At 45.7% G+C, this 12,835-nt stretch overlaps 1 protein-coding gene across 9 annotated transcripts in view; it reads left to right on the plus strand.

Annotated features, from left to right (window-relative positions):
- The first annotated feature begins 2,084 nt into the window (after positions 1-2,084).
- Positions 2,085-12,835, plus strand: part of LOC121275403 (succinate receptor 1-like) — a 49,729-nt gene continuing 38,978 nt past the window's right edge. For 6 of the 9 annotated variants that reach the window (XM_041182969.1, XM_041182971.1, XM_041182965.1 and 3 more), the window contains exons 1-3: positions 2,085-2,291; positions 8,440-8,471; positions 9,862-10,034. The gene's annotated coding sequence lies outside the window, so the exon portion shown is untranslated. Of the gene's footprint in view, positions 2,292-8,439; positions 8,477-9,861; positions 10,035-12,835 lie in introns of all 9 variants that reach the window. The other 3 variants (XM_041182968.1, XM_041182967.1, XM_041182973.1) reach the window with 3 other exon arrangements.

The following is a 12,835-nucleotide window of genomic DNA, read 5'->3' on the forward strand; positions in this document are numbered from 1 at the left end:
GTCAAACTTTTTGATTTTAGGGACATGCTTGCACTGTGCCCGTAGAATCTCACCTTTGAAAGCCTCCCACAAATTTGACAGTTTTTCCTTCTACTAGCTGTATCCAGTCCACTCTCGCCAGCGCACCTCTCAGCTTTGTAAAATTTGTCTTCCTCCGATTTAGAACTTTTACTCCTGTTCTATCTTTGTCCTTTTCCATAATAATACTAAATCTAACTATGTTATGGTCACTATCTCCAAAGTGCCCCCCCACCCCCCACCCACTGCTACTTCATCCATTTGCCCAGCTTCATTTCCTAAGACTAAATGTAGACTTGCACCCACACACGCCAAAAAAAGAAGAGGGGAGTTCTGCCAAAGGTTAAAAGTCAGTGGTTCAGAGGCAAAAGGATAGAGGGTGGAGTCCTTGAAATGGCGCCTGGGAGATACGGTTGGTCTCTCAGCACTGATCCATGAAACAATCGATAACTCTTGCATTGCTTTTCAGGCAGACTCGAGGAACACTTGCAGGTACTCAATTCCAACACGTAGAGCAACCTAGGAGCAGCTGATGTTCACTTCTGGCCGTAGACTGCTCTGGACTGCAAAAAGGCTGCTGTCTTCCTTCATAAGCAGTTGGTCCTTCTCTTCTCAAAAGTAAAACCAACTTTTAAACACAGTCTTCCAGTCATGGTTTTTTCAGAGCCATAAAAACCATGTGACTCCCCCCTCCCACCCCCACCTTTGTAGACAGTCCACCGGGGTCAAGAGGTTGCTGGCTTCTTTACAACTGCTTAATTACCTGTTCTTGTAAAAGGATGTTATTTTTCCCCAGGAATAGCAATCAGTGTCCTGCATTAATCCTTTAAGGGACTGTGCCTTTTATGACACAAGTTCTTCCAGAATGTTCTTAGTCCCTGAAGCTGAACCATTTCTGTGATTAAAGTGTTCAGGACACCTGCATTACAAAGTGCACTTCATTGGTTGTCAAGAGCTTTGGGATATCATGAGGCCATAAAAGGTGCTATATAAAGGAAAGTTATTTATTGTGCTCATGCCCACATTTTTTCTCACCTTGCAAGAAGTCAAGGGACATACATTATCACATACATTAGGTGACCCTTCACCAACCTCAAATACTGCCTCCAATTTTGTTTAGTTTTCCTCTGTAGGCAGTTGGTAAAGAGGAACCTGAGAGAAAATAGAGGCCATTCAAGTGCCCTGGGCAGTATGTGAATGTGTGATTATGCAACATGCAGGTAACTTATCTTGGCTGTGTATTTGGGTGCCTGTTGCTTGCCATGTGCAATGGGCCGCAGGACAAAAGTCATTGCTATGACAGTGCCCTGGTAAAACATAGGTGCACAAAATTTGGAAAGAACATCAGTAGTGAGCACAGTGTTGAGGATCCTCCTGCTGCACTCCAAACTTAAACTGAAGCACTGTTAAGGTGCCTCGAAAGTGAACAATACAAAACTAAGTTAAGTGTGGGAAAAACTTTTGTTGATGTTCCTAAACCCAACTAAGGTCATCCTCACTAATATAAGAGAAAAGTGCTGCAGATGCTGAAAACCTGAGGTAAAAAGTAATAAATGCTGGGAACTTCACAGACCAGAAACGTTAACTCTGTTTCGCTCGGCACAGATGCTGCCAGACTACTAAGCGTTTCCAGAATTTCCTGTTTTTATTTCAAATGTCTCCCTCATCTGATTCCAGCTTTGGGTGCATGGGTAAAGTCACCTCCAAACTAGCTGCTTTCATTCTCCCCTTCTCCAAGCCGGGCCTCTGTTCCAGAGAAGACCATCGGCCGGCAGCACCTCCAAATCTGCTTCATTAATTGGTGTCGCTTTGCTGAAAATGATTGGAAGCAGGGCAGCTTCAGAGGTGACCAGCACCCCTTGAAAAGCGGCTGGTGCCAGGCCTTCTGCTCCTTGATCCCAGGATGCTCTTAGTTCTTCGTTCACCATACGCTATGTGGTTCCGCAAATTGATGCAAAGGAAATGATCTGCAGTGTATTACGACATCAGCTCTTTGCACTTCAGGACTATGCTGCACCCTGAGAGCACTGGGCTCGGCGTTATTACACAGGGACAGTCCCTAGATACCAGCTCACAAAGATCACTTACAGAGCATTCCCCAGATGCATTATATCCATTTCCTCTTTCTTCTGGCCTGGTATTCCCCTCACTTCCTTCTCTTGTTCAGATGCACTGTGAAGCTTGAATTCTAACACAACGGGACTGAAACAGCAGCTGATTAATAGTCATACTGGAGTAACCTGCTTGATCCTTCTAGGGTCTGTCCTGGGGTGGTGAGTAATCCTTTGCTACATGCTCTGCTTTGCTGACTTTATTTTTAAAGGGCAGAAAATACGTGATAATTCTTCTGGAAGCTGGAAGTATATTTCAGGTGGAGATCTTTGACACCAGTTTGGTATAAAGAAATGACTTGCAACTTTCACAACCTCAAGACATCCCAAAACGCTTTGTAGCCAATTGAGTATTTTTGAAACCAAGACTCTGGTTCACCTGTGGCAGCCAATTTGCACAAAGCAAGATCTTACAAGACAGCAGTGCAATAATGACCAAATAACCTGTTTTTAGTGACGCTGGTGGAGTGATAAATTTTGACCATGATACCAGGGAGAACTGAACTTCCCTGCCCTTCTGTGCCTTGGAAGCTTTTGACATCCAACTGACTGTACATCACTGGGTGTATCAGCCTTTATTTTGATCTTCAGTTCCAGGAACCCACCACCATCTGAATCGGAAGTGAGGTTGCTACCACTGAGTCATGGCTCCCGACATCAGTGGGAGCATTTTTATATTTTTTATATGGTAAATTGGCCATATTAAATACAATGAAAGGCAAACTGGAACTATTATAGTGGGTGATGTGCTCCATCAGAAAATGGTGACAATTACCTCCTCACATTACCTGTGTATTAGGTAACAACATGACATCAGGTATGACACATCTCAGTATGTTGCCATCCATTTGCACTTAGCGTTGCTGTTGTGAAGACCTCTGCAATGGGTAGACCAACCATCCACAGGGAGTTGGAATGCCTGCCTCTTTGCAGCCTACCATAAAGTTACATGGGCAATAAAACAAGACAGCAGTTATCATCCCTTTCAGTGATAGAGATGGTCAAAAGCATCGATGAAATTAAAAAAAACACTAAAATGAAATTTTGAGTGGTTATGCGCTGTTGTACTGAGTGAGGATGAGCAGGAAGCAGCTAGGCATACTATCAGATCCATGCTTGCTACCAAAGGAAAACTGTCAGGACAATTATTCTGAGTTTCCTAGGATTAAGGAAAGAGAGGATTGCAAATTCACTGTCGTTGAAAGCTGAGGGCTGTGTGAATGCCAGGTTTGGTCATTATCACACCACTATGATTGTCACCACTCACTGAAGAACAGCAGGTAATGGCGAATCCCCAGTACCAGAAGAACAGAGGAACTAGGGGAAAAAAAGCAAAGCAACAAAGAAAGTGGAAGTTAAAAGGACAAAGCTTATACTAGGAAGTGTGCCATTGAAACTTTTTTTTTATTCATTCATGGGATGTGGGCTTGGCTAGCTGGGCCAGCATTTATTGCTCACCCCTAGTTGCCCTTGAGAAGTTGGTGGTGAGCTGCCTTCTTGAACCGCTGCAGTCCATGTGGTGTAGATACACCCACAGTTCTATTAGGAAGGGCATTCCAGGATTTTGACCCAGCGACAGTGAAGGAACGGCGATATATTTCCAAGTCAGAATGGTGAGTGACTTGGAGGGGAACTTCCAGTGGTGCTGTTCCCATCAACCTGCAGTCCTTGTCCTTCTAGGTGGTAGTGGTCGTGGGTTTGGAAGGTGTTGTCTAAGGAGCCTTGGTGAATTCCTGCAGTGCATCTTGTAGATGGTACACACTGCTGCTACTGTGCGTCGGTGGTGGAGGGAGTGAATGTTTGTGGATGTGGTGCCAATCAAGTGGGCTGCTTTGTCCTGGGCGGTGTCCAGTTTCTTCAGTGTTGTAGGAGCTGCACTCATCCAGGCAAGTGGGGAGTATTCCATCACACTCCTGACTTGTGCTTTGTAGATGGTAGACAGGGTTTGGGGAGTGAGGAGGTAAGTTACTCGTCACACGATTCCTAGCCTCTGACCTGCTCTTGTAGCCACTGTATTTATATGGCTAGTCCAGTTCCAGTTCACTTTCCGATCAATGGTACCCCCAGGATGTTGATAGTGGGGGATTCCGTGATGGTAATGCCATTGAACATTAAGGGGTGATGGTTGGATTCTCTCTTGTTGCAGATGGTCATTGGCTGACACTTGTGTGGCGTGACTATTACTTGCCACTTGTCAGCCCAAGCCTGGATATTGTCCAGGTCTTGCTGCATTTGGATGTGGACTGCTTCAGTATCTGAGGAGTTGCAAATGGTGCTGAACATTGTGCAATCATCAGCGAGCACCCCCACTTCTGACCTTACGATGGAAGGACATCGATGAAGCAGATGAAAATGGTTGGGCCGAGGACACTATCCTGATATACTCCTGCAACGATGTCCTGGAGCTGAGATGACTGATCTCCAACAACCAGAACCACCTTCATGACTCCAACCAGCGTAGAGTTTTCCCCCTGATTCCCATTGACTCCAGTTTTACTAGGGCTCCTTGATGCCACACTCTGTCAAATGCTGCTTTGATGTCAAGGGCAGTCACTCTCACCTCACCTCGGGAGTCCAGCTCTTTTGTCCATGTTTGAACCAAGGCTGGAATGAGGTCAGGCACTGAGTTGCCCTGGCGGAACCCAAACTGTTTGGACGGGCAGTGAAAAATTTATTTCAATTGCCTTTTTAATGGCCTCAACAAGCTTTTTAATTGTCGGCAAGTGTGCTGCTGACTCCGGCGTGTGCCTGCTGACTGAAATATCGTGCAAGTGCGCGATGATGTAGGGTCCTCGCCCAGCGTCATCATGCGTCACTTACGCTCGGTCAAGTCAGGCATGCATCCACCTGATGAGCTAAAAGTTCTGGCCTTGATACCTGTGATAATTGGTGGGAAATATCACTGTGTATTGGAGGTTAATGGCAGCAACGGGTGTTTGGTGAGGATGCTTGTTGACTTGATCATGGTGGTGATGGGCGGGAGTGCCCGTTGCTAGTTAGTATTGCTGTGGTAGAGGTTTGATATAAGAATTGTATTTGTTGTACTTCTGATGGTATTACCACACAAGACTGAAACATGTATGTTAGAGTCAGGAGCTTATTAATTTGGCCCAATCTCACGTAATGTATTCCAATAGTTTCAAATTCCATTCTTGGTTTCTAGCACAAATCTGGTGTGTTTTCAGATCTGAATGAAGTAACTCGGAAAAGTAATAAAGACTATTCTAGGAATCAAAACATCAAATGGTTGATATTCTGATATTAATCTGCTCTCCATACTGTTATTCTTGTACATCGTTTGAAGGGCAGAAATATGGAGAATTCACATAAAGGGCTGGATTTTACCCTCCCTCATCGGCAGCTTTGGAGGCAGTTGTGGGGGGATGGGGTGTGGGGGTGGGGGGGGGGCGGGTGGCAGTGGTGGGATGTAGGGGGGCAACGGTAAACTCCAGTGCTTGGCCTTCCCACCAGCTACCTGCCTGTCCTGGACCCACATGAAATTTTACAGGGTGGGGGGGGGCGTGGACAAGTCAGGCAGACCACCCGCCCTTGGGTTGATTGAGGCTTAAATGGCCAATTGATTAACACTAAGGGCTTCATTCCAGCCCCACTGGTATCCTACCCACGACAGGGGGAAGTCCATGCCACGTGTGATGATGCGGCATTGCCCAGTACCTTTGGTTAGCTCCTCTCTGTTGTGGACATAGAATTCAATCATCTTGTGTTCTCCTGGCTCGATCATGGCCTGAATTCCATGTTTCCCTCTCTGGCGGGTTGGCAGGTGAGGGGGGAGGGTACGCGTGAAATTCTGCAGATGGGCTTCCCACTGGGTTCCTGCCCCAGCAATTTTACCCTGGGGCAGTCGAGGCCTAGGACGGGCTGCCGCCCTTGACCCAATTGAGGCCCTTAAGTGGCCAATTATTGACCACTTAAGGGCTGTTTCCTGCCCATCCTCAATTTTTAGGGGCCCACCTAGAAAATTATTTTCTATAGGAAATGATTTCTCAATACCAGGTGTGTGCAGTGCACAGACCAGACCAAAGTGAGCCTGGGAATGGATCTATTTATGTACAATGGGAAATCCTTCCTTATAATTATTGAGTACTTGTCTAGATGACTCGAGGTGAAATGTTTACATATTACATAAGATTACAATTGCTTGATATTATAAGAAAACCCAGAATACCTAATTAACCTGACTCCCAACTACACACCCGCTTTAAGGCAACAGTCCAAAATAGATTTTAAGGTTACATAGGCAATCCAGCAAGGTTACCACATGCACCCACTCAACAGTGGAATTCCAAGGGCTTTTTAACATAACTTTGATTACTAGACACAACAGATTTCTGCAAAATTGGCTAGACGCTTTTCCCCAAGGCTATGTTACACAGCGTGCTTTTCAAGACGTTACACAGCCATGCTCCACATAACCTTCCATCCTTCTTTATATATGTTTCTCACTCTTTAATGTGTAAAATCCCATTGTTATATACATGTCTTTGGAAATTTACTTTTCCCACAGTATAAAAATCTTGCATGTTGCCAATATGGTCAGTACCTTTGGGAAAAATAAACCTACTGCTTGGCCTTGCTTATCCTGTTAGTTGTACACATCCTACCATCCTTTTGAAAATCAAATAACCCCTTCACTCAGCTAAAAATTCAAATTTCATTCACACCTTATCTGTGGAACCCTCATCCTCGCTTGTCCATCTCCATTTCAAAAGTCTGCTTTACCCCTAACTCTTCTGATAATTTCAACATTGCAGGGCAGAATTTTCTGCCTGTTGGGCGCGCAGACCCGACCCAATTTCTGGTGGGTGGGGACCCGATCCCTCCCGGAGAAGCGGGTCCTGCCGCCAATTTACGTGAATGGGCCAATTAAGACCAGCCTAGCGTGATGTCCAGTGGGAAGCGCTATGCACTCCATGTGCGGGTGCAGGGGGGGTTGGTGGTGGGGATTCCCCAAAAGCGAGAGTGCGGTCTTTCACGCATGCACACAAAAGAGCACACATCTCCCTGAGGCTAAGTGCAGCCTCAGGGCGATCGCTGACACTTAAAAATATTAAAAATAGAAAGAAAAATTCTTTAACATGTCTCCCTCATCACATGAGATGGGACATATTCATAATTAACATAATAACTTTCTTAAAAATTTTAAAGCCCTTCATGAAACCTCGTGCCCCGAGGTTTCATGTTTTCTCTCTTTGCCGCTGGGGCTCCTGGCCTGTTCACCAACATTAAGGTTGGACGGGCAGGTCCTGTAATTGTATAAATGATCCAGTCAATGGCCTCAGTTGGCCGTTGACAGGTTGACGGGTCCGCAGCTGGTTTTGCTGCACCCCCGCCTTCCTGAAAATTTAAATGGGGCGCGATGACATCAGGGGTTCCGCCAGGCATCATCCCGCGTCATTTTAAGCGTCGGCGAGCAGGCCCTGCCCCGTGCTCGCTGACGGCAAAATTCTGCCCACAGTCCCTCTGGCTCTAACTCAACTAAATCAGTCACACAGACAGAGCCATCCACACTTGCACCCATAAGCCTACAATAATATTTTGGAAAATAATATAGTTTCATGACATACATCTGTATATAGTTATGTCCATTCAATAAACCAGTTATAGTTTAGACATACCTGTCTCTCAGCCAACGTTCTTTGGCCAGTCACAACCAACATATTGGAGGGTAGATTTTTTAATTCCTTCTGCCACTCCAGGATCACATCATAAAATCAAGACTAATTATGGCTCAGAACGAGGCCATTTGGCACAACAGGTCCATTCTGGGCATCTTATAGAAACAGTGATTTTAATTTCAGTCGAATTTACTGCTTCTTTGTAGGTGGGTAGTTTCCAGGCCTGCCCATGGCAGGAACCATCACAGGTGGTAATGGAAAATTTGGGGAGGCAGCCAAAAGCCCACTGACCTTCGATGGGACGAGAAAATCCTGTCTGTAGATGGGAACGGAAAATCCCGCCCATACTATTGCCATAGCCCCGGACCACCCGTTATCTCCTCACAATTAGTGCAACTCAACCACCCTCACCCAACTACTGATAAACCTACCTTCAATCTGATCCATGTTGTCTGCCATCTTCCTGAGTATTGTGGGCTAGGAAGTCAAAATTAAGTAACCAGGTAATGGAACATTATAATAATCCAGGACACTCATTAATAGTTTTCACTAAAAAATGAAAGAATTGGAGAATTTGATTCCTAAAGCACTTGCAAAAATCCTAGAACGTTACACAATAAAAAATAAATGTTATTTATTGGTACAGACTTTTTTCTTTTTATTTGATTCAACAGATAAATTGTCTGGGTGGCGTGCAAAGAGAAAGGTCAGGTGTGTTGTATTGTATGCTTACCAAGAAGTACATTGTAATGTTGTAGTTATGTTACTAAGCTAGTAATCTTGAAATCTGAGTTAATAATCCAGAGAACATAAGTTCCAATCCCACAGTAACAGTTTGAGCATTTGAATTCAGTTTTTCTTAAATCTGGAAATAAATAGCTGGCATTGATAAAAGTGACCATGAAAATGTTGGATTGGTGTAAAAATGAATATGGTCTTAGGGAAGAAACCTGCACTTCTTAGTTGGTCTGGACCTTACCCTGTGATTCCAGCTGCATACCAACATGGCTGACTTTTAGCTGTCCCCTGAAGTGCCTCCTTAAACCACTCAGGGCAACTGGGAATTGGCAATAAACATTAATGCACAGGGGGAGATGTTGGCATAATGGTAGTGTCACTGGACTAGTAATCCAGAGACCCAGGCTAAAGCCCTGGGGACATGATTCAAAGCCCACCATGGCAGCTGGTGGAATTCAAATTCAACTTAGGAACAGAAAGCTAGCCTTAGCAATGGTGACCATTGCAGTTACCCCACCCTCAATCAACTAATGACAAGTCTACCTTTAACCCTGATCCATGTTATCTACCATCTTCCTCAGTATTGTGGTTATCGCTTATTGTAAAAATCCATCTGATGCACTAATGTCGTTTAGGGGCGGAAATCTGCTGTCATTACCCAGTCTGGCCTAGATGTGACACCAGATCCACAGCAATGTGGTTGACTCTTAACAGCCCTTTGCAAAGGTCTAGTAGGCCACTCAATTCAAGGGCAATTAGGGATGGGCAACAAATGCTGGCCTTGTCAGCAATGCCCACATCCCATGAAAGAATCAATTTTAAATATTGGTTTTATTCCGTATGATTTAGGCTTTAATTTTCTTTCAACTTGTGGCTGCCTTGATGATTTTTCGCTTGAAGTAAAGATATTTCTCATTCCCAGGATTGTTTAGGTTTAACAAGTGTTGAATATGTTGAAAATGGAGGGCGATAGATTTTTGGACACACCTGGAATCAACAGATATGGGGGTGTTGAGGGGGGTGGGGGGGGGGGGGGCGGTGAAGCGGAGTTGATGTAAACAATCAGCCATGATCTAATTGAATGGCAGGACCGGTTTGATGGGCTGTATAATCAGTATCTGCTCCTATTTCTTGTGTTGATATGTTGCAATGCATCATAATACAATTTAGTTGAATGTGATGTTTGCTTTCTGTTGAAAAACAGGATGTGTGATTTCTGTCTGCTAACTTGGCTTTGCAAATCTATTGGGAAACATTCAGAAAGCCACAGAAGTCTTGAGATGGGAAACCGAATAATCAAAACAAGATGATTAGTTATGTGTTTAATAGTTAAAGAGTTAACACCTGGTGTTTTGTAGGAATCAGCCCATCTTGGGACGTCTTGCTCACAATAACACTTGTCATGCCATAACGAACTATCTAGGACAGCATGCGTGACTATAAAGACCAAGAACTTGCTATCACAATTTGTCGAGAGGGACAAGAATGAAATGCTCAATGAAGGCTATGCCTCCACTCAAAGGAAAACTAGGTAATTGCATTTATTTTTTTGTATCACTACCGTTTAGGGGTCATTGGGTGGATTAAATCCAGGTGACGGGATTCTTACCCACCGACTGGAGGGCCGACGAGAGAACCACAACGTCTCCCTTGGGAAAGCCTGTCATGTTAAGTGGCCACTATCAAGCCTTCCCCAGGATTAAAGGACCTTGGGGGCAGACATTCCACCACCCCCCCTCCCCCCCACCACCGCCCACACTCTCCCCCCCCCCTCCCCCCCCCACCCCGCACCCCCCCCCCCCCCCCCCCCCCCCCCCCCCCCCCCCCCCCCCCCCACAACCGACCCTAACACAACCCGAGAGCTGCTGGCCAATCAGAGGCCAGCAGTTCTCCACTGCAGTCAGTACTACCAGGGGTGGTTGCAGCTGCTGGAAACATCCCCACCAGTGGATTAGAATCAACATGAGGCCAAGCTAAGTAAGGACAGATGGGGTGGGGGGTGGTGGGGTGGTGGTGTTGGGGGGGTGGGGGGGGGTTGGAGGGGGAGTGGGGGTGCATGTGATGGGGGTCACAGAAGTGGGGATCAGAGGCTTTCAGCGCCTCCCCGCCCTCCCTGATGCCAGGTCCCTCAATTATGCACTGAGCGTCTTAGAATGGGGGGGACCACCCAGGGGACCCCACAAACAAACCCGGCAAGAGTCTGCTTTTCAGACTTCCCACATGGTGAGACCCCACCCACAGCTGTGAGAATACCAGCGTCAATGGGGTGAGGCCCTTAAGTGGGTATTAACTGCCCACTTGAGCGCCTCAATTAGTGTCTTGCAGGGACCCCATCCACAAACCACTCCCCCACCCTCGCCACACCCCCCACCAACCACACCCCCCACCACCAACCCCCCCCACCCTGGAATTAGTCAGTGGAAGGCGGGAAGACAGTGCAGTCCCCATCCAGCATCCTTCCATCCAATGAAACGCTCCCCCACACCCCCCCTACCCACCCCGCCTCCAAAATCACCACTAGGGGGACAATAAATTCCACCCATTGAGTGCGTCAAGACTTGGTTGAACACCACAAAAGGTTTATGTTGGAATGATATTCGGGACAGATTCAAATTCTCTTGGAGTGTGTGTGTGTTCCTTTTGAAGGCGCACACCTGCAGGCCGAATCATTTCTGGGCAATCTGTCATACAGGCCATATTGCTTGAGAACTGGGTCAGGTTGTGTAATCCAAAACTGCTTTATTCTGAAATAATGTTTTGTGACAGAGGCTGGGTATATTTCGAAATCTGATCCAGTTATTGGGTTGGGCTTACAGCTCATTTCAGTAACACGCATGACTAAGAAAGCAGTAGGTATTCCTGACATAAGGCTCTCGTCATGACTGTTAAATTACAGTCGCCTCGGTATCTCAGAGAAGAAGATTATATATTTTTTAAAAAGATATGGGACCCCCAGTGAGACCGGAATTTCCTCGAATCTCTGCCAGTCCACGTTGTAACAAACTATGGGTGGGAATTTTCCAGTCCTGCCCCATCTGAAGTCAATGGGCCTTTCGCTGGTCTGTCAAATTTTCCAGTCCTGCTCAAGATAATTCCTGCGGAAAATGGCACCCAATGTTTCCACTGATTGGGGGATTTTCTGTGACCTGCCCAGTGCGAAAACATCTAGATAAATATCACCGAATGTCACAGAGCTAGCTTTGTTGATCACAGTAGCATCAGATAATCAACATAGATACCAAGAAGTAATGAGAATAAACATAAACAATCGCTGTTTTACACATGAACACACACGATATTAACTGATTTCAAAATGTAACTGAAGGTGATGTTGACACTTGTGGAGATATGATCTTTTAAACAGTTATGTCATGGTAAATCACTCTGGCTGCCATCCAACTAGGAAGGTTGCTCTATCTGATAAATAGCTGCTTGATTTGCTACTAGTTCAATGGAGATTAGCTTCTTAGCAAAGACCAACAATTGTTTATTCCTGGAAAAAGTCAGCAGGTCTGACAGCATCTGCGGAGAGGAACACAGTTAACGTTTTGAGTCCGTGTGACTCTGCAACAGAACTAAGGAAAAATAGAAAAGAGGTGAAATATAAGCTGGTTTAAGGTGGGAGTGGGACAGGTAGAGCTGGGTAGAGGGCCAGTGATAGGTGGAGATAACCAAAAGGTGTCATAGACAAAAGGACAAAGAGGTGTTGAAGCTGGTGATATTATCTGAGGAATGTGATAATAAAGGTACAGACAGCCCTAGTGAGGGTGGGGGGAAGGGATCGAAATAAGCTAAAAGGCAAAGATAAAACAATGGATGGAAGTACATTTAAAAATAATGGAAATAGGTGGGAAAAGAAAAATCTATATAAATTATTGGAAAAAAGCGGGATCAGAAAGGGGGTGGGGATGGAGGAGAGAGTTCATGATCTAAAATTGTTGAACTCAATATTCAGTCCGGATGGCTGTAAAGTGCCTAGTCGGAAGATGAGGTGCTGTTCCTCCAGTTTGCGTTGAGCTTCACTGGAACAATGCAGCAGGCCAAGGACGGACATGTGGGCATGAGAGAAGAGTGGAGTGTTGAAATGGCAAGCAACAGGGAGGTCTGGGTCATGCTTGTGGACAGACCGAATGTGTTCTGCAAAGTGGTCACCCAGTCTGCATTTGGTCTCTCCAATGTACAGGAAACCACATTGGGAGCAACGAATGCAGTAGACTAAATTGAGGGAAGTGCAATTGAAATGCTGCTTCACTTGAAAGGAGTGTTTGGGCCCTTGGACGGTGAGGAGAGGGGAAGTAAAGGGGCAGGTGTTGCAACTTCTGTAGTTGCATG

Source organism: Carcharodon carcharias, chromosome 2, assembly GCF_017639515.1.
Source record: "Carcharodon carcharias isolate sCarCar2 chromosome 2, sCarCar2.pri, whole genome shotgun sequence".
NCBI classification, from domain to species: Eukaryota; Metazoa; Chordata; class Chondrichthyes; order Lamniformes; family Lamnidae; genus Carcharodon; species Carcharodon carcharias.